Source organism: Trachypithecus francoisi, unplaced genomic scaffold (assembly GCF_009764315.1).
Source record: "Trachypithecus francoisi isolate TF-2019V2 unplaced genomic scaffold, Tfra_2.0 Contig01705, whole genome shotgun sequence".
Lineage (NCBI taxonomy): Eukaryota > Metazoa > Chordata > Mammalia > Primates > Cercopithecidae > Trachypithecus > Trachypithecus francoisi.
In genome coordinates, this window is record NW_022681450.1 from 1,396,618 (window position 1) to 1,420,393 (window position 23,776).

General features: G+C 47.5%; 1 long non-coding RNA gene across 1 annotated transcript in view; it reads left to right on the forward strand.

Annotated features, from left to right (window-relative positions):
• Positions 1 to 22,619, forward strand: part of LOC117076036 — an 85,114-nt gene extending 62,495 nt beyond the window's left edge. Inside the window, exon 4 of the long non-coding RNA XR_004434211.1 lies at positions 22,552 to 22,619. This is a non-coding gene — a long non-coding RNA (uncharacterized LOC117076036). The remainder of the gene's footprint in view (positions 1 to 22,551) is intronic.
• The last annotated feature ends 1,157 nt before the right edge of the window (positions 22,620 to 23,776 follow it).

The window sequence follows — 23,776 nt, forward strand, 5'->3', positions numbered from 1 at the left end:
TAGTACTTGAGGGCTTGTTATGTGTCAGGGACATAACACCGTGAATTCTCATAGTAACACCATGAGACAGATAATACTGTCATGATCCCTGTATTATGGAAGAGGGAACTGAGGCTCAAGGAGATGTTACTTGTGGAAAGTCACACATTTGGGATTTAAAATAAGGCACCCTGTCTCCAGAACCCATATTACTCACCATTATGCTAGACTGGACTCCCTCACCCTCCTAACCCATGTTGTGTGCTCCAAATTCAAGTTTCTTCTGGATCCGAGGTCTTTGAACAGCCGGAGGTTTTCCATCCCTTCCATCTTCTGTACTGGAGTAGATGACTCAAGAAGTAGAAAACTGGCCAGGTGCAGTGGCTCATGCCTGTAATCCCAGCACTTTGGGAGGCTGAGGTGTGTGGATCACCTGAAGTCTGGAGTTCAAGACCAGCCTGGCCAACATGGTGAAACCCTGTTTCTACTAAAAATGCAAAAATTAGCCGGGCGTGGTGGTGCGCGCCTGGAATTCCAGCTACTTGGGAGTCTGAGACGTGAGAATTACTTGTACCAGGAAGATGGAGGTTGCAGTGAGCCGAGATCATGCCACTGCACTGCATTCCAGCCTGGGTGACAGAGTGAGATTCCATCACCAAAAAAAAAAAAAAAAAGGAAAGGTGAGAAAAGAAAAGAAAAAAGGGGGCTGGGCCCAGTGGCTCATGCCTGTAATCCCAGCACTTTGGGAGACCAAGGCAGGTGGATGACCTGAGGTCAGGAGTTCGAGAGCCTGACCAACATAGAGAAACCCCATCTCTACTAAAAATATAACATTAGCTGGGTGTGGTGGTGCATGCCTGTAATCCCAGCTACTCGGAAGGCTGAGACAGGTGAATTGCTTGAACCTGGGAGGCAGAGGTTGCAGTGAGCTGAGATTGTGCCACTGCACTCCAGCCTGGACAACAAGAGTGAAACTCTGTCTTAAAAAAAAAAAAGAAAAGAAAAAAGGGGGAAAAAAAAAGCAGTACGAAACCTTCTGCTCTTTGACCATGAAGATCATGATAATACTGCAGGATAGTGATGCTCTGCTGACAGCATGTCTCAGAATTGCCTGCAGGCCTTGTTGAAATACAGGTTTTGGGTTTCTGATTCAGTAGGTCTGGGGTGGGGTTTAGGAATTTGAGTTTTTAACAAGTTTCAGATAGCTGGGTGTCTGCGGCATGCCTATAGTCCTGGCTACTTGGAAGGCTAAGGCAGTAGGATTGCTTGGGTGCAGGAGGTCGAGGCTGGAGTGAGCTGATATTACATGACTGCATTCTAGCCTGTCTTAAAAAAAAAAAAAGTTCCAAGGTGATGCTGGTGCTGCAGATCTGGAGGCTGCACTTTGAGAACCACTGAACTATAGCAGAGCAATGAGTTTGAAGGAATCTGGGTCCATGATTGACCACAAGGAGGGGAGCCAGCTTACTGTGCTGGACTAACTGTCTACTTCAAGAGGGACACAAAAGAGAGAAAGAAACTTGTATTTTATTTGAGTAACTGCATTTTGGATTACAACAACTTGGCCTTTACTTTAATTAATATAGATATTTTTCAGGCTGTTTTCCTGCAGATGCTCTGATAGATATCCTTGTTCCCACCAGCCATTGGTAACTTAGCCTACATCTGTCAGCAGGTCCAGTTCTGTGGATTCCCGTCAGGGTCCAGAGCTTCCCTTCCTTCCTTCTTTCCTTCCTTCTTTCCTTCCCTTCCCTTTTTCCTTCCTTCCTTCCTTCCTCCCCTCCCTCCCTCCCTCCCTGCCCCCTTCCTTCCTTCCTTCCTTCCTTCCTTCCTTCCTTCCTTTTCCTTTCTCTCTTTTCTTTTCTTTGATAGGGTCCTGCTCTGTCACTCAGGCTGGAGTGCAGTGGTGCAATCATGGCTCACTACAGCTCCGAACTCCTGGGCTCAAGCTATCTTCCCACCTTACTCTCCTGAGCAGCCGGGGCTACAGGCTCATGCTACCACCCCCAACTAATTTTCTTATTTTTTGTAGAGACTGGTCTCGCTATGTTGCCCAGGCTGGGATTGCAGGCAGTAGCCACCGCATCTGGCTTCAGAGTGATTTTTCTATAGCACAAATTTGATTGTGACTTACCCTACTTTAAATCTCCCATGGTTCCAAAGACCCTAGAAAAAGTCAAAACTCCTCAGTGGGACATTCAGAGATTTTTCTAAGAATCCGAAGGACCTCTCGTGGTCCATGTCCCAAAATTTTCCCTGATGGACCCTCTGGGCTATTTTTTTTCTCTTGTTATCTCTAGCCAAACAGAACACAGTTCCAAGCCTCCTGCCCTTTCCTCTCGCTGTTCCTCCTCCCCGAGGTGGCTTTCATGGCTCAGGCTGTGGCCAGGATCAGTGTGGAGTCAGTAGCTTGGATGGCTGGTCCGGGTCCAGTGCTCACTGAGTGACCAGGATCTGGTCTCAGAATGTGACCAAGATCTGGGGTCAGCGTTCAGGCGGAAGCAAGGTTTCGGGTTCAGGTTGTCCTTTTTTCATTTTTTCCGAGTATTTACTGACTTATTGTCAGCTGATATTTTGAGATATCCAAGTCCTGGCCCATTCTGGCGCCAGAGAGAGTCCAAGGGATAGGCTAGGATGGCTCCTGGGTGTAATAGTCAGGGAAGGGTTAACTGTTGGATTAAAGAACCCAACATCTCAGTGGGGTTCACAGTCATGGGCCTCCATGTCAGATCTGAGCATCTGAGTCCCCTGCCCGCCCCTGGAGCCTCAGGATCCCCTCCCTGCTCAGCTATCCCTGTGCCTCCCTGCGCCATCCCACAGCTGCATTTGGCTCATTAGAAGGGTGGGGAGCAGTAAATGTGTTTGACCAACTCTTATGTGCCAGGTCTAGGACACACATGTCCTCCCTGAGTCTTCAAAACAACCCTGTGGGCCGATTACATAGTGCCTCACACCTGTAATCCCAGCACTTTGGGAGGCCGAGGCAGGCAGATCACGTGAGGTCAGGAGTTTGAGACCAGCCTGGCCAACATGGCGAAACCCCATCTCTACTAAAAATACAAAAACTAGCCGGGGGTGGTGGTGCTCCCCTGTAATCCTAGCTACTTGGGAGGCTGAGGCAGGAGAATCGCTGGAACCCGGGAGGTGGAGGCTGCAGTGAGCTGAGATGTCTCCATTGCACTCCAGCCTAGGCGACAGAGAGAGACTCTGTCTCAAAAGAAGTTCAGAAGAATTCCTTGGGAGATTAAGGGCCCACACCTGCTTTATCCACAGAGTTTTATGTCCTTCTCAAGAAGGGTATGAGAGAGATACACAGAGAAATGTCTACAGATACAGGGCTCTTTTTTTTTTTTTTTAGATAAAATCTTGCTCTGTTGCCCAGGCTGGAGTGCAATGGTGTGATATTGGCTCACTGCAACCTCCGCCTCCCAAGCTCAAGTGATTCTCCTGCCTCAGCCTCCTGAGTAGCTGGGATTACAGGCACGCACCACCATGCTCAGCTGATTTTTGTATTTTTAGTAGAGACGGGGTTTCACCATGTTGGTCAGGCTGGTCTCAAACGCCTGACTTCGTGATCCACCCGCCTCAGCCTCCCAAAGTGCTGGGATTACAGGCGTGAGCCACCACGCTTGGCTCCGATACAGGGCTCTGAGGCAAGAGCTCTACTTCTTCCCCATTGCCATCCCAGTTCCCTCAGTCACAGTTTGCTGCAGATCTTGCATGAGGCCTTTCCTTCTCTGGTCCACACTTCTTTCATCTTCAAGTGTCAGGGTAGATGAGGTGATCCCTTCCGCTGCTCTGAGGTGGACTTTGGAGAGAGACAACAGCCTTGGATTCAAGCCACACCTTGGGCGTTCTACTTGCTGGTGACTTTGGGAAAATGGCTTAGCATCTCTGAGCTTCGGTTTCTTCATCTGTTGGGGGGCCAAGCTGTACAATGCCTGTCAAATATTTAGGTAGTGCCGGCTGACAGCAGGCTCTGTAATGAGAGCTTTTTTCTGAGACAGAGTCTCACTCTGTTGCCCAGGCTGGAGTGCAGTGGTACAATCTCGGCTCACTACAACCTCCACCTCCTGGGTTCAAGCGATTCTTGCCTTAGCCTCCCAAGTAGCTGGGATTACAGGCACCTGCCACCACACCTGGCTAATTTTTGTATTTTTAGTAAAGACGGGGTCTCACCGTGTTGGCCAGGCTGATCTCGATCTCCTGACCTCAAGTGATCCGCCTGTCTTGGCTTCCCAAAGTGCTGAGATTACAGGTGTGAGCCACCACACCTGGCCTGTAATGAGAGCATTCTTGCTGTGACTGTTGTTGAAAGTGTAAGGAAAGCTATTGCTTAAGGGTTTTGGAGACGGGCAGACCTAGGGTCGAATCCAAATCTGTCACTTTTTTTTTTGAGACAGTCTTGCTCTGTTACCCAGGCTGGAGTGCAGTGGCGTGATCTCACCTGCCTTGGCCTCCTGAAGTGCTGGGATTACAGGTGTGAGCCACAGTACTCTGCCAACATCTTGATACTCAAAGGAACCTCACAGGCCACCTTTGAAGGATGCTAAGGAACTAACTCATTGTTGTGAAAACCAATAAGGAAAGGAAAGAATCAGGCATGTCTCTTGTTTTTTCTTTTCTTTCTTTCTTTTCTTTTCTTTTTTTTTTTTTGAGACAGGGTCTCATTCTGTCCACCCAGGCTGGAGTGCAGTGGTGCAGTCATAGCTCACTGTAGCCTCAGTCTCCCAGGCTCAAGCGATTCTCCTGCCTCAACCTCTGAAGCAGCTGGGACTACAGGTGCACACCATCACACCTGGCTAATTTTTAAATTTTTTTGTAGAGACAGAGTTGTAATCCCAAGTAGCTGGGATTACAGGCACCTGCCACCACACCTGGCTAATTTTTGTATTTTTAGTAAAGACGGGGTCTCACCGTGTTGGCCAGGCTGGTCTTGAACTCCTGGCCTCAAGCAATCTGCTTGCCTCAGCCTCCCAAAGTTCTGGGATTACAGGCATGAGCCGCCACGCCAGGTTGTCTCTTGCCTTCTCTATAAAAACTATACATTAGGACCTCATTTTTTTCCTAAGTTGAAGTTCTTGGTACTTAACGATATTAACATAATTATGTATCTGCTTTTTCCTGTCTCTATCATCTATATCCATTTCTATATCCATATCACCTGTCTATACTATATTTATATCATCTATATTTGAATCATCTATATACTATTTATGTCTATATAATTTATCTTTATATCTATATTATATATCAAAATCATCTTTTTTTTTTAGATGGAGTCTCACTCTGTCACCTAGGCTGGAGTGCAGTCGCTTGATCTCAGCTCACTACAGCTTCCACCTCCTGGGTTCAAGCGATTCTCCTGCCTCAGCCTCCTGAGTAGCTGGGACTACAGGCATGTGCCAACACACCAGGCTAATTTTCGTATTTTTTGTGGAGATCGGGTTTTTCCATGTTGGCCAGGTTGGTCTCCAACTCCTCATCTCAGGTGATCCGTCCACCTTGGCCTCCCAAAGTTCTGGGATTACAGGCATGAGCCATCGTACCCGGCCAGCTCCTACCTCTTAAAGTTGTGGGAGGGAAATACAAGTTAAAAATCACAATGAAGGCCAGGTGTGGTGGCTCACGCCTGTAACCCCGGCGTGTATTAGTCCATTTTCATACTACTATGAAGAAATACCCAAGACTGGGTAATTTATAATGAAAAAGAGGGTTTAATAGACTCACAGTTCCACGTGGCTGGGAAGGCTTCACAATCATGGTGGAAGGTGAAGGAGAAGCAAAGTCACATCTTACCTGATGGCAGCAAGAGAGGGTGTGTGGGGGAACTGCCTTTTATACAACCACCAGATCTTGTGAGACTTACCATCATGAGAACAGCCTGGGAAAAACCCACCTCCAAGAATCAATCACCTCCCACCACGTCCCTCACACGACACCTGGGGATTATGGGAGCTACGATTCTAGATGAGATTTGGGTGGGGACACAGCCAAACCATATCTCAGCACTTGGGTAGGCGAAACGGGGAGGAATGCTTGAGCCAAGGAGCTTGAGACCTTGAGACCAGCCTGGGCAACATAGTGAGACCCCCATCTCTTAAAAAAAAAAAAAAACTTCAGGGTAGACACCTATAGTACCAGTTACTGGGGAGGCTGAGGCAGGAGGATTGCTCGAGCCCAGGCAGTTGAGCCTGCAGTGAGCAGTGATCGTGCCACTGCACTCCAGCCTGGGTGACAAGAGAGACACTGTTTCAAAAACAAAATAAAACCACAATGAGATACTACCCTATTTCAGCCAGAATGGCTATTATTAAAAAGTCAAAAAACAATAGATATTGGTGTGGATGTGGTGAAAGGGAATGTTTACACAGTGCTGGTGGGAATGTAAACTGGTGCAATGTCTATGGAAAACAGTATGTGGATTTCTTTTTTTTTTTTTTTTTTTTTTTTTGAGACGGAGTCTTGCTCTGTGCCCCAGGCTGGAGTGCAGTGGCACAATCTCGGCTCACTGAAAGCTCCGCCTCCCAGGTTCACGCCATTCTCCTGCCTCAGCCTCCTGAGTAGCTGGACTACAGGCGCCCGCCACCGTGTCCGGCTAATTTTTTGTGTTGTTAGTAGAGACGGGGTTTCACCGTGTTAGCCAGGATGGTCTCCATCTCCTGACCTTGTGATCCGCCCGCCTCGGCTTCCCAAAGTGCTGGGATTACAGGCGTGAGCCACCGCGCCCGGCCGCGTGGATTTCTTAAATAACTAAAAGTAGATCTACCATTTGATCCAGCAATGCCACTACTAGGTATCTACCCACAGGAAAATAAGTTGTTTTATCAAAAGGACACCTGCATGTACATGTTTATTGCAGCACAATTCACAATTGCAAAGATATGGAACCAACCTATGGATTTTAATCTACTCAGCCCATCAACCCTGAGTGGATTAAAAAATGTGGTATATATTTTTTATGGAATACTACTCAGCCATAAAAAGAAGGAATAATGTCTTTTGCAGCAATTTGGATGGAGCTGGAGGTCATAATTCTAAAAGAAGTCATGCAGGAATGGTAAACCAAGTACTGTATGTTCTTTATTATAAGTGGGAGCTAAGCTATGAGGATGCAAAGGCATACAGATGGGTATAATGGACATTGGAGACTCAGAAGGGGGGAAGGTGGGAGGGGAGCAAAGGATTAAAAAAACTACATACTGGGTGCAATGTACACTACTCAGATGACAGGTGCACTGAAATCTCACACTCCACCACTATACAGTTCATTCATATAACCAAAAACCACTCATACCCCCCCAAAGCTACTGAAATTAAGTAAGTAAGTAAGTAAATAAATAGTTGCCCCAAAAAGTTGTGGAAAGGTTAAATGAGTTAGCAACTGTGAAATGTTTACAACATTGCCTGGCACAGAGTAAACAGTTAATAAAGGCCAGTTTTTTTTTTGTTGTTGTTGTTCTTGTTGTTTTTTGTTTTTGAGATGGAGTATTGCTCTGTCACCCAGGCTGGAGTGCAGTGGCTCACTGCAACCTCTGCCTCTGGGTTCAAGCAATTCTCCTGCCTCAGCCTCTTGAGTAGCTGTGATTACAGGCGCCTGCCACCATGCCTGGCTAATTTTTGTATTTTTAGTAGAGATGGGGTTTTGCCATGTTGGCATGTTGGCCAGGCTGGTCTCGAACTCCTGACCTCAGGTGATCCGCCCACCTCAGCCTTCCAAAGTGCTGGGATTACAGGCGTGAGCCACCGCGCCAGGCCGAAATTCACAATTCTAACATTCAACCTATTTATGACGTTATTTACTCTTCGAAGCTTGTAAATCAACTTTTGGGGGGATATAATAACCGGGCTATAAGATCAAAGTGAATTAAAACTAGAGATCATATCATTTACAGTCCACACCAGGATTGTTTTCAGAGTCCAAGAGGTGCTGTTAATAATTAAGCCAGAACAGGTGGCGTCATCTGGACTGAATCCTAAAGATCCAGATTGGAAGGACCATCCTTGCTATAAACTCACCACTCCACAGGGAGGCAGCAGAGAGCAAATCCTGCCGCTGATGTTGCCAAACAGAGATCTCTGAATTACCCACTGCGCAAGCTCTCTCTGCATCACCGGTCTTACTCAAGGACTGAGTTGGGTAGAAGCCAGGTGAAAGCTGACAATCCTCTCCCCTACATTCTGGGCTCAGAGCCTAAAGCATGGGTGGGAACCCGAGCCTATCACCCTGCTCCTGTGGGGACTGGAGGACATAGCCTTTGGGGCCCCTCCTCTGCCCACACCTGCCTCAGAGGCTGCCTGGGCACAGACAGGTCTGCAGCTAGAGACATCTTTTTAAAACATAAATCAGAGCGAGTCCCTTCTCTGCTCAGAATTCTTCCACAGGCTCTGTCTCTGTCACCTCTCCGTCCTCATTCCCGGGCAACGTATTTTCATACATTCTCTATTACATCTGCCTTTCTTTATCTACAACTGTTTTGGTAAAATCTTTTACCCCCGTGCCACCAGCCCAAATAGTTGTGGCTCCCCTGTGACTTCTACCACCTACTCCCCTCGACAGACGCAAATACCCTACTCAAACCAAACCAGACAGACACTCCCCTATAAATTGTGTAACTGGTTGTGCATATGGGGGCCAGGGAAGGGCTCCTCTGAGAAGGTGACTTCTGAGCAAGTTCTGAAGGAGAGAAAGAAGTGAGTTGTGATGAAGTCTGAGGGAAGAGCGTTCCAGGCAGAGGGAACAGCCGGTGCAAAGGTGCTGAGGTGGGAGAAACCCTGGAATCTGCAAGGATATGGAGGAAGCCAAGAGTGCTGGAGTGAGTTAGGAAGAGGTGTAGGAGATGGGCTCAGAGAGGGGTTTGGGGCTAGGCCAAATGCTTTTGGCTTTCACTCCAAGTGAGATGAGAGCCAATAGGGGAGTTTTGAGTAGAGGGGGAATGTGACCTAACAGGTTTTATGAGATCATTTGGGCTTTGGCACTGGAAATAGACATCTGGTTGTAATAATCATCAAAATAGCTAAAATTTCTGAGTGTTTACTATGTACCATCAACTTCCTGGATCCTTACAACCACATAGCTTAGGCAGTATCATTATGCCCATCATATAGGAGACTGAGGCTCAGAGAGATTTAGCCAGTTCTCCAGGGTCACACAACATATAAGTGGAGGTGCTGGGATTTGGTGTGACTTAATCTCAGTTGTTGCACTAAGGTACTGATGTAGTTTGAATATGTGTCACTGCCCAAATCTCATGTTGAATTGTAGTCTCCGATGTTGGAGGTGGGACCTGGTGGGAGGCGTTTGGGTCATGGGGGCGGATCCCTCGTGGCTTGGTTCTGTCTTCTTGATAGTGAGTTCCTGCGAGATCTGCTTGTTGTAAAGCGTGGCCCCTCTCTGCCACTCTCTCTCTTGCTTCTGCTCTCACCATGTGACCTGCCTGCTCTGCTCTGCCTTCTGCTATGAGTAAATGCTCCCTAAGGCTTCCCCAGAAGCTGAGCAGATGCCTGCACCATGCATGTATAGCCTGCAGAATCATAAGTCAATTAAACCTCTTTTCCTCATAAAATACCCAGTCTCAGGTATTTCTTTATAGCAAGACAAGAATGGCCTAGTATAGGTACTCTGTCCAGAAAATTGCAATCTCAGCGCTACTTGAGTTAAGGCCAGGCAAATCAGGATGAGGAAGTAATCCCTGCAGACTCCCACACATCTGGGGAGAGGCAGGAGGAGGCCTGGGAGGTCCAGCTTTGATCCTTCATGAAGCATTTCCCTCAGCTTTTCAGCTGGCTTGAGCGATTCCTGTTTCCTCAGCCCTCTTTAGCTCCATCAGCCAATCTCTAGCTCCCTGGCCTATCTCTAGCTCCCTGACAATCTCCACCTCCCCAAGCCAATCTCTAGCCCCCTTGACATGTCTCTAGCTTCAGAAGTACATCAGTAGTCTGTAGCTCCCCTGGCCCATGTCTAGCTCCCTGGGCCTGTCTCTAGCTCCCTCCACCTCTCTCTGAATGTCTATGTCTCTCCCTGTGTCAATTACACATTCATCAGACACTTACAATGTTTCCATCCCCTGGCATATTGAGTCTCATTTCCATCCTCACAATGACTCTACAGGGTTGGTGTGTTAGTTCATTCTCATGCTGCCAACGAACACGTATCTGAGACTGGGTAATTTATAAAGAAAAACAGGTTTAATGGACTCACAGTTCCACGTAGCTGGGGAGAGAGCTCACAATCGTGGCAGAAGGCAAACGAGGAGCAAAGACACATCTTACATGGCGGCAGGCAAGAGACAGAGTGTGTGCAGGGAAAACTGCCCTTTGTAAAACCATCAGATCACGTGAAACTTGTTCACTATCATAAAACAGCATGGGAAAATCCACCCCCATAATTCAATTACCTCCCACTGGGTCCCTCCCACGACATGTGGGGATTATGGGAACTATATTTTGAAATGAGATTTGGGTGGGGATACAACCAAACCGTATCATTCCACCCTGACTCCTCCCAAATCTCATGTCCTCACATTTCAAAACAAATCATGCCTTCCCAACCACCCACCAAGGCCTTAACTCATTTCAGCATTAACTCAGAAGTCCACAATCTCAGAAGTCCTCATCTGATACAAGGCAAGTCCCTTCTGACTGTAAACCTGTAAAATTAAAAGCAAGTTAATTATTTCCTAGATACAAAGGGGGTTCAGGCACTGGGTAAATGCACCCATTCCAAAAAGGAGAAATTGGTCAAAACGAAGGGTCTATAGGCCCCATGCAAGTCCAAAATCCAGCAGGGCAGTCAAATCTTGAAGCTTCAAAATTATCTCCTTTGACGCCATACTCACATCCAGGAGACGCTGATGCAAGAGGTGGGTTCCTATGACCTCAGGCAGCCCTGCCCCTGTGGCTTGCAGAGTACGGCCCTGCTCCTGGCTGCCTTCACGGGCTGGCATTGAGTGTCTATGGCTTTTCCAGGTGCACAGTGCGAGTTGTTGGTGGATCTACCATTCTGGGGTCGGGAGGACAGAGGCTCTCTTCTCACAGCTCCACTAAGCAGTGCCCCAGTGGGGACTCTGTGTGGGGGCTCCAACCCCACATTTCCTTTCTGCACTGTTCTAGCAAAGGTTCTCCATGAGGACTCTGCCCCTGCAGCAGACCTCTGCCTGGACATCCTGGTATTTCTATACATCTTCTGAAATCTAGGCGGAGGTTCCCACCTCAGTTCTTATCTCCTGTGCACTCGCAGGCCCAACACCAAGTGGAAGTTTCTAAGGCTTGGGGCTTGCATCCTCTGAAGCAAAGGCTTGAGCTCTACCTTGGCCACCTTGAGCCAAGGCTGGAGTGGCTGGGAGGCAGGGCACCAAGTCCCAAGGCTGCACACAGCAGGGGACCCCTGGAGACCTTTTCCCCATTGTCCTGGTGATTAACATTCTGCTCCTGGTTACTTATGCAAATTTCTGCAACTGGTTTGAATTTCTCCCCAGGAATTGGGGTTTTCTATTGCGTCTTCAGGCTGCAAGGTGAAGGCATCGCCTGCACCGAATTGTTCCTCTTCTTCACCACCATCCTCCAGAACTTCTCTGTGGCCAGCCCCGTGGCTCCTGAATACATCGACCTGACACCCCAGGAGAGTGATGGTGTGGTCAGAGCATCCCCAACGTACCAGATCCGCTTCCTGCCCCGTTGAAGTGGCTGAAGGATTCCAGGGTCATTCAGTGTCCCCGCCTCTGTAGACAGTGGCTCTGACTCCCCACAACTTCCTGCCTCTGATAGACCTGCAGCAAGCCAGCTTCCTTCCCCTCCATGGCACCAGTTGTCTGAGGTCACATTGCAAGTGAGTGGAGGAGTGAGATTATTGAAAATTATAATATACAAAATTATATATACATATATATATATTTTTTTGCGATGGAGTCTCACTCTGCTGCCCAGGCTGGAGTGCAGTGGTGCGATCTCGGCTCACTGCAACTTCCACTCCCGGGGTTCAAGCAATTCTCCTGCCTCAGCCTCCCTCGTAGTTGGGATTGCAGGCGTGCAGTACCATGACCAGCTAATTTTTATATTTGTAGTAGAGACGGGGTTTCACTATGTTGGCCAGGCCAGTCTCAAACTCTTGACCTCAAGTGATCCACCCGCCTCGGCCTCCCAAAGTGCTGGGATTACAGGTGTGAGTCACTGTGCCCGGCCATATATATATATATATATATATAATTTGAAAAATTAAGATGAAATTCACATAACATAAAATTAGCCATTTTAAAGTGTACAGTTTAGTGGCATGTGGTTCATTCACAAAGCTGTACAACCACCACTATCTAGTTCCAAACAGTTTCTTTGTTTTTGTTTGTTTGTTTGTTTGTTTGTTTGAGACAGAGTCTCACTCTGTCGCCCGGGCTGGAGTGCAGTGGCCGGATCTCAGCTCACTGCAAGCTCCGCCTCCTGAATTTACGCCATTCTCCTGCCTCAGCCCCCCAAAGTGCTGGAATTACAGGCTTGAGCCACCGCGCCCGGCCAGTTTCTTTGTTTTTGAGATGGAGTCTCGCTGTGTCGCCCAGGCTGGGGTTCAGTGGTGCCATCTCAGCCCACTCCAACCTCCGCATCCTGGGTTCGAGAGATTCTCCTGCCTCAGCCTCTGGAGTAGCTAGGATCACAGGCACCCGCCACTAGGCCCAGCTAAATTTTGTGTTTTTAGGTGGTCTCAAACTCCTGATGTCAGGTGATTTGCCTAGTTCCAAATGTTTCATTATCTCCCTTGACAAAACCCATAGCTCTCAAGCTGTCACTCCCCGTTCCCCATTCTCCTTTTCATCTCAGCCCCTGACAATCTGGTTGTTGTCCCTATGGACTTACCGATTCTGAGTATTTCCTATAAACAGAATCATACAATATTTGATTTTTTTTTTCTTGAAATTAAGCCTTGCTCTGTCTCCCAGTCTGGAGTGCTGTGGTGCGATTTTGGTTCACGGCAACCTCTGCCTTCCAGGTTCAAGAGATTCTCCTGACTCAGCTCCCAAGTAGCTGGGATCACAGGCATGTGCTACCATGCCTGGTACATTTTCTTGTATTTTTAGTGGGGACATGTTGGCCAGGCTGGTAGTGAGCTCCTGGCCTCAGGAGATCCACCCACCTCAGTGTCCCAAAGTGCTGATATTACAGGCGTAATATGTGATCTTTTGTGTCTGGTTGCTTTCACGCTGAATGCTGTTTTTTTTTTTTTTTTTTTTTGAGACGGAGTCTCGCTCTGTCACCCAGGCTGGAGTGCTGTGGCCGGATCTCAGCTCACTGCAAGCTCCGCCTCCCGGGTTCACGCCATTCTCCTGTCTCAGCCTCCCAGGTAGCTGGGACTACAGGCGCCGCCACGGCGCCCGGCTAGTTTTTTGTAGCTTTTAGTAGAGACGGGATTTCACCGTGTTAGCCAGGATGGTCTCGATCTCCTGACCTCGTGATCCACCCGTCTGGGCCTCCCAAAGTGCTGGGATTATAGGCTTGAGCCACCGCGCCCGGCCTGAATGCTGTTTTTGAGGGTCGTGCCTGTTGTAGACCACAGTCACACACGGCTGTAGTCTTCCCCCATCCTCGTTCCCAGCTGCCTCTTCCTACTGCTTCCCTCTGTCAAAAGCCTCCTTGGCCCAGGTTCCCTGAGCTGTGGGATTCTGCACTGGTGCTTTGGATTCCCTGATATGTTCCTTCTAATCCGCTGAGAATTAAATAAACATCTCTAAAGCCCGACCTCCCCAGGTCAAGAGGTGATCTGTGCCATTTTGTGTGTGATTCTTCTGTTGTCAGGTCCCTAGGGATTTTTCTGGAAGGAACGTTGGTGAGAACGCCTTCCTCACCTCAATGCCAACTTGTCTTGCTCATCACCATACTCTCAACACAGCATGTGGCATATAACGGGTGTTCAAAATATTTGCTGAGGAATGAATGGATGAATGAATGAGTGGCTAATCAGCATCCCCTACCCCCACAGCCCTCCCAAAATGGAGCTAGGCCTCTCCATCAGACTATGTCTTCTCCATATGCCACTTTCTTCGGAGACCCAGAATAAATTCTCATCCCCAAAGGGCCCAGGATGCCCCCAATTCTGCCTGCCAGTTACTCTCGATCCCCCGTGCTGCAGTACCACCTTTTGGTAAAGCTTAGCGCTATTCTTGAAGTGGAGCCCATCTAAATCCATGCGGTGGCTCATGCCTCTAATCCCAGCACTGTGGGAGGCCGAGGTAGGTGGATCACCTCAAGTCAGGGGTTCGAGACCAGCCTGACAACATACCGAAACCCTATATCAACTAAAAAAGATACAAATATTAACCAGGTATGGTGGTGCACACCTGTAGTCCCAGCTACTTGGGAGGCTGAGATAGGAGAATCGCTTGAATGCAGAAGCCAGAGGTTGCAGTGAGCCAAGATCCCGCCACTGCACTCCAACCTGGGTGACAAAGAGAGACTCCATCTCAAAAATAAATAAATAAATAAGCCCAGCCTCCACACATTCCACCAGCAGGACCACCACCCTTTCCTGAGGGAGGTACTGCAAGTTTAATATATTTATCACAACGCTACATCAGCCAGCCTGTGACCAATGGGAAGCTGGCTCTGGGACTCAGCGCTGAGGTGCTAATCTGTTGCTCTCTGCAGCACCTGCCAGCTTTGGGCTCCTTATAGCCTCTGAAAAGTTAGCAGGGACTCTGCCAGTGCAAATGCATGGCACACCTTCCCTCACCAACCACAGAAATCAAACAACAAACAGAACAACATGTCTTTTAAGAGCGACAGCAGAATGGAAAGTGGGTGGAATGAGGACCACGGCGCCCTCAGCCTTCTTACTCCTCATTGTTCCCAGTGACCTCTTGTTACTCTGGGTCTGGGGCCATTCCCACCTCCCAGGGCCGCCTCTCTCCTAGTCCCCGGCCTCTGTCCTTCCTGGGAGAGCACTTTGCAAATAAACCACAGGGCTTTCTCAAGTCTGTCCAGGTGCTGAGAAAGGGGAGTGCAGAAGGGGTGGAAAAGGAGGAGGTGGGTAGACGGGAGACAGCTCACAGGCAGCAAGGCAGCTGGGGTCAACTTTGGGTAGGACTCCACAGATCAGCTTGGGAATTCCTTTCTGGCTTATATATTAATTACCGAAGCTTCTGGAATTCTTTTTTTTTTTTTTTTTTTTGAGATAGAGTTTCGCTTTTGTTGTCCAGGCTGGAGTGCAATGGTGTAATCTCGGCTCACTGCAACCTCTGCCTCCTGGGTTCAAGTGATTTTCTTGCCTTAGCCTCCCGAGTAGCTGGGATTACAGTCATGTGCCACCACACCTGGCTAATTTTGTATTTTTTTGTTGTTGTTGTTCTTGTTGTTTTGAGACAGAGTCTGGTTCTTTCACCCAGGCTGGAGTGCAGTGGCCGGATCTTAGCTCACTGCAAGTCCTGCCTCCCAGGTGTACACCATTCTCCTGCCTCAGCCTCCCGTGTAGCTGGGACTACAGGCGCCCACCACCTCGCCCAGCTAGTTTTTTGTATTTTTTAGTAGAGATGGGGTTTCACCGTGTTAGCCAGGATAGTCTCGATCTCCTGACCTCGTGATCCGCCCATCTCGGCCTCCCAAAGTGCTAGGATTACAGGCTTGAGCCACCGCGCCCGGCTTTTTTTTAAAGTAGAGACAGGGTTTCTCTATGTTGTTCAGGCTGGTCTCGAACTCCTGACCTTAGGTGATCCACCTGCCTTGGCCTCCCAAAGTGCTGAGATAACAGGTGTGAGTCATTGCGCCTGCCTGGTTCTTATTTATTTAATTATTACTGCTGTCATGGTTTGCTTTGGTCCCTGTGGGTTCCCCCACCCACCAGTACAAGTGCCTGACACTTAGTAGGGTTCACAATAAATATTTGTGGAATAAATAAGAGCTGAGCCTTCAAGGGGTCCAAAATACTTGCATGCAGTTTTTCTATGTGGGCACGATGACACCCAGTTGCATGACTGTTTCAGGGTGTTCATCGGCTCCTCTGGTTGATCTTTTGACACCTGCATAGGAATTCCCACTTCTCCAAATCTGGGGGCCACATCTTTAGAGTTCTCAGCTCTCTGTCTCTCAGGAATGAAGAAGACAACATCACCAATTGGAGCCAGATTGCCTGAATGTTGAATCCCAGCTCCATGCTGGTGCCTCTGAGAAGTGACTTAAGCCCTCTGTGTGCCTTATTTCTGCCTCTGTGAAGGGAGATCATCGTAGCGCCTCTCATGTGGGGCTGTTTGATGATTTGGTGAGGTAGGTGCAAAGAGCTTTTTGCACTTGCAAAAAGCATCTGAGGTATTGTTGTGTGCTGTAAGAATGAGCTGTAGTGGTTATCACTGAGGCTTGTTGTTGGGATTAAAAGAGATCGGGTCTGTCAGGGCCTGGTACACAAGAGGTACTAGAAAAATAATGACATGCTGGCTGCTCACAAGGCTTCCCCAGGCCAAGCTGGCATGTCTGGGCAGGGCCACCCACCCCTGAGATCGGATGGTATTTCTCCTCCCTGCTGCCACCCTCCATTTCTGCCCCAGGCAAGTCTCTGCCTCCTTCATTGGGCTGTTTCTTCTTTTCCTGTGTCTTCCCGTCCTTCTCTTTGAAATTCTAGATCAGTCACTCTGTACTTCTCTGACTGTCTCCTCTGAGTCTCTTTTTCACGTGTCTAGATCTTTCCAGGGCTCTGGGTCTGTCTGTGTCTCCGTCTATACCTTTCTGAGTGAGCATCTCTCTAGCTGTCCACCTCTTCCTTTCTCTCTGTGCTCCTCTTTCCATCTCTGTCTGCTTCTCTCTCTAATGGCGTCCTGTGTCTTTCTCAGGTTCCTTTTCCCTGTTTCACTGGGTCCCAGTTATTCCCTCCATCCCTTCCCACCTTCTTCCCTCCCTCCCTCCGCTTCCCCTCCTTCCCTCCCTTCCTCTCCCCCTTCTCTCTCTCTGGCACTTTGGTTTTCTTTCTCTCTCTGTCTCTCCCTGGCTCTCTCTGTCTCTCCCTTTCTTCCCATCTCCCCCTGATGCTCTCTCTCTCTCTCCATCTCTCTCTCTCCCCCATCTCTCCCTGGTGCTCTGGATCTCTCTTTCTCTCTCTCCATCTCTCTGTCTCTCTCCTCCTCCCTCCATCTCTCCTTGGTGCTCTTTCTCTCTCTCCCTCTCTCTCTCCTCCCAATCTCTCCTTGGTGTCTGTGTCTCTCTCTCTTTTCATCTCTCTCTCTCCGTCTCTCTCTCCATCTCTTTCCCCGTCTCTCTCCCACATATCTCCCTGGTGCTCTCTGTCTTTCTTTCTCTCTGTCTCTGTCTCTTTCTCTCCATCTCTCTCTCTCTCTCCATCTCTCCCTGTGTCTCTCCCTCCATCTCCCCCTGGTGTGCTCTCTCTCTGTGTCTCTCTGCCTCTTTCTCTTGCTTTCTGTCCCCCTGGAATCTTTTTCTCTTGCTCTCTTCTTACTTACTGATGCTCTTTGCCCAGATACCTCCCCTTCTGGCTTTCTGCCTGTAGGAAGGAGTAAGGTGGAGGTGATTATGTAATTGTCATGATTCCAGAGGATGGGGGTGAGGGATGAGGAGGAGATCAGGAAGGAATACTTTCTTTCTTCTCACTTATCCATCAATCTGGCCTCGTAGACACCACCCCCAGCTCCATGGCTACTGAATTGGGCGGGTAGGTCAGACCACTGCCTCCCTCCCCAAGGGAAGGTCAGAGAATGAATCATACAGAACCAGAGAGAGTTGAGAGTCTCAGGCTGGGAGACAGAGGCGGCAGTCAGGTGGAGCTTCCCAAAGGGGACAGGCAGGCCTCAGGGCTCTCCCTCAGCCTCCAGAAAAGGTGAAAAGCAGTGGAATCAAGATGTCAGTGGAGGTTTTGGGGAGCCCCCAACTCAGCTGGGCTGAGGCCTGAGGAATCCAGTTCCTAAAGCCCCAAAACAGAGACCTTTGAGAGCAGAAGGAGGGGTGTCTGGCTTCCTCCCCAGCCCACTGGCTCTGGGATTCAACAAGAGAGAAAGTGCTTTGCTGCTTGTCCCCTATTGTGTGTGTGTGTGTGTGTGTGTGTGTGTGGCACTTCTTGGTCACTATAGTGCACCTGAAAATTCCATAAGTCATTACCCCACCCACTAGAGAAAAAGGCAAAAAATTTACACTTCCAACACCTACACTTCAGCACTAGGGATCTCCTCACCCCAGTCACAGGTCTCAGTATCTCTAACCCACTTCCTGATACATTCCAGCCTGTCCCAGGCTGTCCAGGCAGGCTCACCACACTCTTTCCATCCTTCCATCTATCTATCTATCTATCTATCTATCTATCTATCTATCTATCCTTTTACCTTTTCATCCTTCTGTCCATATATCCATAAATTTATTAAAAAATCCATTCATTATTTCTTCTATATAAATATCTTTCACTCTATTATCTATACATGGACCAACTAACTTTCCATTTATCCATCTATCCAATATTCCATCCATCCATTCATTAACTTGTTCATCATTCAACAACTTAACTAATATTTATATCCACCTTTCCAATCATTATCTATTTCAATCCATCCATCAATTAACCCTTCACCCATCTATTAAGTCTTTCATCCATCCACCCGTTAGTCATTCTAGCATAAACCCTTCCTTACATCCATCTATCAGTCGAGATAATTTCATTAAATTTCCATTAAAGTTCCAGTGCATTGGAATAAGACTCTCAATCCACACATTTGGTAATCTGTAAATGTTTCTTACTACACAGCAACCCCTTTTGTGTAGGCATATCAATGTACAAGTGTGAGCTTCTGTGTACACATATGTGCATGTGTCCAGAGAATCCAAGTGATATATAGAAACTAGAATGAATATCCCCATTCCAGGGCATTCTATATGGCCTTCTAGCCATACCTCCTCCCACTTTCCTGTGCATTCACCCACTTATTTATTTATTTATGCAGTTTCAGGTCTCCTTCCTGTAAGAAACGCTCTTTGATCTTCCCCTATCATTCCTAGACTGATTCCCTTTTCCTCCAACTTAGTCTGGACTTTTTTTTTTTTTTTTTAAGGATCCTGCAGGGAGGGAACCTTACTCTCTTGATTGAGCCTTGAAGGTTGGGAGCTGCTTCCTTGACAGCACCGTCCAGAGCTTTCATAATCTCTCCTATCACTGTCTAGCACAGAGCTGAACATAGGCAGAAGCCTGAGACTGAGATCCTGGCAGGTGTAGCTCTGGCCAATGGAGAACAATGGAGGATTCTCTGATGCTTCTCCAGGAGACCAGCTACCTACTGGAGGGGTTCCAGAAGACCATGGGCATGGGGGCGACAGGGGGAGAGATGCTAGGTGACTGGATGGAGATGCAGAACTCAGTCATGAGAAGACGGGCCTGACTGGGAGAAAGCTTTGGAATGAGAGAAGAGGGAAAATATTACGAATTCTCTGAGATTTCTGGCCAGGTTCCATATTAAACTCAACATAAGCTGGGTGCAGTGGCACACACATGTAGTCCTAGCTACTCAGGAGGATGAGGCAGGAGGATCACTTGAGCCTGGGAGGTCAAGGCCTCAGTGAGCTATGAATGTGCTATTGTACTCCAGCCTGGGAGATACAGTGAGACCGTATCTCAAACAAACAAACAAACAAAACAAAACAAAAACCAACAACAGCAAAAAAAAAAAAAAACCAGTTAACGTGGAAGAGACTTAGAGACCATTTGTCTAGAAACCCTAATCCTTGTCATCACTCTGAAATGTGAAAGAAACATTTCATGCTCTGACCACAACCACTAGGTCCCCGACTCCTGCACGGCCTCACTGCCAATGGCCTGAGGGGGACACTGGCCAACTAGGTCTTTGGGAAGCATCCAAAGAATGCAAAAACTATAAAAGGTCAAGTCTCCCTCCTAGTAAAAGACTTTTTAAAATAACATTTTGAAATCTTTTGTTACATACAGGGAAGTTTTTAAAGAACCCTAAGAGATTAAAGGTAGTTTTTCTAATGTCTCCTAAAGAAAAAGAGGTGGGGCCTGGCCGTCCAAAGAGGTGATTTAAAGCATGACATTTACAGTCACAAGATTATTCCCAGGCTCTGCCCTCATTAGCTGTGGAAGCCAGAAGTAAGTCATTTACAACTTTTGGGGCCTTACCTAACTTATTTGCAAAATGAAGATGATAAAATCCACCTCACAGACTTACAATCCTGCCCTTAAAAACGTCACACAGTTCTGTTTTTTTAATAAGAGAAATAGAGCTGGGCTAGGGCTATGTTTGAATCCAAACACAGACAGGTACAGGCAAATATCAGATGTTCATATGTACACAGCATGGCCTACGTGCACAATGAATGACCAGAATACGTGCACAAAAACATCCATACACTTGTAGGTAGTCAACCAGTTGTGCACACGTACACACATATGTGCATATGCACATTTGTTGAATATCCCCACCTAGCTGGACCCAGAAATGCATGTCATAGACATCCCCCAAGTGACATATCCCAAAGCACATGTGCACTCAGGCTACATGCACAGACAGACTCAGAGACTGGCAAGCATTCAGGAACAGTGGCATGAACACACATGAACCTCATCAGGTACTCACACATATGTGCATGTGCAGGCATAAGTTGGAATGGGTGCCCACTTATCAAGCACAAACACACACCCCACAAAGCCTGGTGCATGCATAAATTCATCTATCAACAGGGACATGCTGAAACGTACATGCACACAGAAACCTCAAGCACGCATCCAGAGTGACACACACACAGACGGATGTATAAATAAGGATAAACATGGCAGAAGCATTTAGCAGAAACCACTGGACAAAATGACACAAACATGCAAAGATGCAGGTGCACACAGGCAGTTGAGGGTGTAGCAGGTGTTCTCCCCAGCTACAAGGCTGACTTGTAGGGAAGAAGAAAGAAAAAGACAGAAAGACAAGAACATAGACAAGAGGAGAGAAACAGGTGGGCAAAGTCCTGTGCAGGGCTCCAGGCCCATCTAGAATAATGTGAGAGTCTAATGCTTGCCTGTCCTCTTGCAGGAACTTAAAGTGGTGAATATGGTAAGTTTTATGTTATGTGGGGTTTTTTAACCACTATAGAAATATATAAATATAATGACATTTGAGCCCATCTCCAAAAGGCACAATGTCACATACGACCAAAATCTGCATATGATATCAGGAGCTCATGGACTCCCTGAGATCCACTGATTAAAGTTTTCTTGATCACTGGATATATTCTGAATGGGTGGATGGCTTCTCTGCCCTGCTCATATTTATACATGTCTTCCTCCTGGGGCCTCAGATCTGTATTGTCAGGGTTAGGTGCATCACCCATGTTCCTGGTTGATTTATAGGGCTTAAGTTAGATTTGAATTAATTCCTTCACTGAGCAACAGGGGTGCTATTTTCCTATAACCCTGAGGATCGGGGTCTTTGTTGCAAAAGAGGCACGGGCAGCAGCAACAGAGGTCCTGCTGAGCCATCTGCTCTTAGAAGAGTGGATTTCAGCATGCCGCCGAATGGCTGCTTTCTTCCCCCTTCTCTTTTTTTTTTTTTGATGGAGTCTTGCTCTTTCTTTCTTTTTTTCTTTTTTTTTTAAGATGGAGTCTTGCTCTTGTCGCCCAGGCTGGAATGCAATGGCATGATTTTGGCTCACTGCAACCTCTACCTCCTGGGTTTAAGTGATTCTCCTGCCTCAGCCTCCCAAGTAGATGGGATTACAGGTGTCTGCAACCATGCCCAGCTATTTTTTTTTTTTTCATAGAGATGGGGTTTCACCACTTTGGCCAGGCTGATCTCAAACTCCTGACCTCAGGTGATCCAGCTGCCTCAGCCTCCCAAAGTGCTGGGATTACAGGCAGGAGCCACCACGCCTGGCCATCTCTCTCTCACTCTCCAAAGATTGCTCTTTCTTCAATGACTACCCAATGGACTCATATATTGCACCAATATAGTCTTCCCCCTGAGTGCTCTATAGATGGGGGCCCAACGCCTGGTTGGGTGACATAGCCAGTTGGTGGCAGGGAAGAGTCTCTTTCCTGAGTCTAGCGTCAGCCACAGGTGCATTCTAAGACACACAGACAGGTCCAGGCTTCGACACACGATCCATGGCCACATTAAAGAGGGTCCTAATCCCATCGTCCTGTCCTTTAATGCCAATTAATTAACAAAACTTCTGACGGAGGTTTATTAAATCTGTAACGTAAGCTCAGTAGTGTAGGGTCCAGCCCTACGTGGCTTAGCGGGTGTTCTCCCCATGTGCGGAGAAGAGAGATTGTAAGAAATAATGACACAAGACAAAGAGATAAAGAGAAAACAGCTGGGCCCAGGGGATCACTACCACCAAGTTGTGGAGACATGTAGTGGCCCCGAATGCCTGGGCGCACTGGTATTTATTGCATAGAAGACAAAGGGGGCAGGGTAAGGAGGGTGAGTCGCCCAAGTGATTGATAAGATCGAGCAAGTCACGTGATCGTGGAACGGGGGGCCCTTCCCTTTCAGATAGCTGAAGCAGACAGGGAAGGCAGCGTATGTCAGCGTTTTCTTCTATGCACTTGTAAGAAAGGTCAAAGACTTTAAGACTTTCACTATTTCTTCTACCGCTATCTAGGACGAACTTCAAAGAGGAACCAGGAGCATGGGAGGAACATGAAAGTCAACAAGAAGCGTGACCACTGAAGCACAGCACCACGGGAAGGGGTTTAGGCCTCCGGATGACTGCAGGCAGGCCTGGATAATATCCAGCCTTCCACAGGAAGCTGGTGGAGCAGAGTGTTCCCTCACTCCTCCAAGGAGAGGAGATTTCCTTTCACAGTCTGCTAAGTAATGGGTGCCTTCCCAGGCACTGGCGTTACCACTTGACCTAGGCGCCCTCTAGCGGCCCTTATGCAGGCATGACAGAGGGCTCACCTCTTGCCTTCTAGGTCACTTATCACAATATCCCTTCAGCACCTGACCCTATACTCACCAGTTATTTCTTGGTTATATCAGCAATACAAAAAAGTAATATTAAAAGCTAGTGATTAAAAATGTTTGTACTAATAATTGATAATGTCCAAATATAATCATCTCTATATTTAATTTGTATTATGACTATTCTTATTCTAACTATTTTCTTTATTATACTGAAACTGTTTGTGTCTTCAGTCTCTTGCCCCGGCACCTAGGTAATCCTTTGCCAACACAGTAAGACTCAACAATGAAATACAAGGCAGCACAGGTCAAGGCACAGGCTGGCTAGCAGGCAACAGCTGAAAATGCATGCTCAGTATCAAGTAGTGGAGTGGGTTAGCAGGTTAGCAAGCCAAAGCAAAAGAAGAAAGACCCCTGGTGATGGTAGTCAGAGTCTAACAATCCACAGTGTCAATTGTTATGGTCACTCAGAGAGGCAGATGAACACCCACCCAAAATTTGGTGTAGGTGTCAAAACTGATGATGCCACACACACACACACACACACACACACACACACACACACTGAGAGGGCAAGGAAAGTTTTATTGCTCCCATAATTGAGTGGGACAGGCCCTTGATTTCCATGGTGGCTAAAGGCTGAGGGTGGTGTGAAAGTCCTACTGTACTCTTGCATGGGCAGCAAATTGTGTGATTTCAATCTTCCATAGGCACCAAAGGAGAGAGAACCTGGGCTTTCTTTATTATTATTATTGCCATCATTATTATTATTTTAATTGACACATAATAATTGTACATATTTATGGAGTACAGTGTGATGTTTCAATACATGCGTACAAAGTGTAATGATCACAGATTGGGGTAATTAGAATATCTATCAACATGAAATAATATGGGAGTGATTTATCATCATATTCATAGGT